Raw genomic sequence first — 2500 nt, 5'->3', positions numbered from 1 at the left:
GTAGTAATAGCAGTGTCAGTAGTAATAGCAGTGTTAGTAGTAGCAGTGTCAGTAGTAGTAGCAGTGTTAGTAGTAATAGCAGTGTTAGTAGTAGCAGTGTTAGTAGTAGCAGTGTCAGTAGTAATAGCAGTGTTAGTAGTGGCAGTGTCAGTAGTAGTAGCAGTGTCAATAGTAATAGCAGTGTCAGTAGTAGCAGTGTTAGTAATAGCAGTGTCAGTAGTAGTAGCAGTGTCAGTAGTAGCAGTGTCAGTAGTAATAGCAGTGTCAGTAGTAGCAGTGTCAGTAGTAGTAGCAGTGTCAGTAGTAATAGCAGTGTCAGTAGTAATAGCAGTGTTAGTAGTGGCAGTGTCAGTAGTAGTAGCAGTGTCAATAGTAATAGTAGTGTCAGTAGTAGCAGTGTTAGTAATAGCAGTGTCAGTAGTAATAGCAGTGTTAGTAGTAGCAGTGTCAGTAGTAATAGCAGTGTCAGTAGTAGCAGTGTCAGTAGTAGTAGCAGTGTCAGTAGTAATAGCAGTGTCAGTAGTAATAGCAGTGTTAGTAGTGGCAGTGTCAGTAGTAGTAGCAGTGTCAGTAGTAGTAGCAGTGTTAGTAGTAGCAGTGTCAGTAGTAGTAGCAGTGTTAGTAGTAATAGCAGTGTCAGTAGTAGTAGTGTCAGTAGTAGTAGTGTCAGTAGTAGTAGCAGTGTCAGTAGTAGTAGCAGTGTCAGTAGTAATAGCAGTGTTAGTAGTAGCAGTGTCAGTAGTAGTAGCAGTGTTAGTAGTAATAGCAGTGTCAGTAGTAGCAGTGTCAGTAGTAGTAGTGTCAGTAGTAATAGCAGTGTCAGTAGTAATAGCAGTGTTAGTAGTAGCAGTGTCAGTAGTAGTAGCAGTGTTAGTAGTAATAGCAGTGTTAGTAGTAGCAGTGTTAGTAGTAGCAGTGTCAGTAGTAGTAGCAGTGTTAGTAGTAGCAGTGTTAGTAGTAGCAGTGTCAGTAGTAGTAGTGTCAGTAGTAGTAGCAGTGTTAGTAATAGCAGTGTCAGTAGTAATAGCAGTGTTAGTAGTGGCAGTGTCAGTAGTAGTAGCAGTGTCAGTAGTAGTAGCAGTGTTAGTAGTAGCAGTGTCAGTAGTAGTAGCAGTGTTAGTAGTAATAGCAGTGTCAGTAGTAGTAGTGTCAGTAGTAGTAGTGTCAGTAGTAATAGCAGTGTCAGTAGTAGTAGCAGTGTCAGTAGTAGTAGCAGTGTCAGTAGTAATAGCAGTGTTAGTAGTAGCAGTGTCAGTAGTAGTAGCAGTGTTAGTAGTAATAGCAGTGTCAGTAGTAGCAGTGTCAGTAGTAGTAGTGTCAGTAGTAATAGCAGTGTCAGTAGTAATAGCAGTGTTAGTAGTAGCAGTGTCAGTAGTAGTAGCAGTGTTAGTAGTAATAGCAGTGTTAGTAGTAGCAGTGTTAGTAGTAGCAGTGTTAGTAGTAATAGCAGTGTTAGTAGTAGCAGTGTTAGTAGTAGCAGTGTCAGTAGTAGTAGCAGTGTTAGTAGTAGCAGTGTTAGTAGTAGCAGTGTCAGTAGTAATAGCAGTGTCAGTAGTAGTAGCAGTGTCAGTAGTAGCAGTGTCAGTAGTAGTAGCAGTGTTAGTAGTAATAGCAGTGTCAGTAGTAATAGCAGTGTCAGTAGTAGCAGTGTCAGTAGTAGTAGCAGTGTCAGTAGTAGTAGCAGTGTTAGTAGTAGCAGTGTTAGTAGTAGCAGTGTCAGTAGTAGTAGCAGTGTTAGTAGTAGCAGTGTCAGTAGTAATAGCAGTGTTAGTAGTGGTAGTGTCAGTAGTAATAGCAGTGTCAGTAGTAGTAGCAGTGTCAGTAGTAGTAGCAGTGTCAGTAGTAATAGCAGTGTTAGTAGTAGCAGTGTTAGTAGTAGCAGTGTCAGTAGTAATAGCAGTGTCAGTAGTAGTAGCAGTGTCAGTAGTAGTAGCAGTGTCAGTAGTAATAGCAGTGTTAGTAGTAGCAGTGTCAGTAGTAGTAGCAGTGTCAGTAGTAGTAGCAGTGTCAGTAGTAATAGCAGTGTTAGTAGTAGTAGCAGTGTCAGTAGTAGTAGTGTCAGTAGTAGTAGCAGTGTTAGTAGTAGCAGTGTTAGTAGTAGCAGTGTCAGTAGTAATAGCAGTGTTAGTAGTAGTAGCAGTGTCAGTAGTAGTAGTGTCAGTAGTAGTAGCAGTGTTAGTAGTAGCAGTGTTAGTAGTAGCAGTGTCAGTAGTAGCAGTGACAGTAGTAATAGCAGTGTTAGTAGTAGCAGTGTTAGTAGTAGCAGTGTTAGTAGTAGCAGTGTCAGTAGTAATAGCAGTGTTAGTAGTGGTAGTGTCAGTAGTAATAGCAGTGTCAGTAGTAGTAGCAGTGTCAGTAGTAGTAGCAGTGTCAGTAGTAATAGCAGTGTTAGTAGTAGCAGTGTTAGTAGTAATAGCAGTGTTAGTAGTAGCAGTGTCAGTAGTAGTAGTAGTGTCAGTAGTAGTAGCAGTGTCAGTAGTAATAGCAGTGTTAGTAGTAG

The sequence above is a fragment of the Chanos chanos genome, chromosome 16 (assembly GCF_902362185.1).
Source record: "Chanos chanos chromosome 16, fChaCha1.1, whole genome shotgun sequence".
NCBI lineage: Eukaryota > Metazoa > Chordata > Actinopteri > Gonorynchiformes > Chanidae > Chanos > Chanos chanos.
This window is presented reverse-complemented; position numbering follows the sequence as displayed.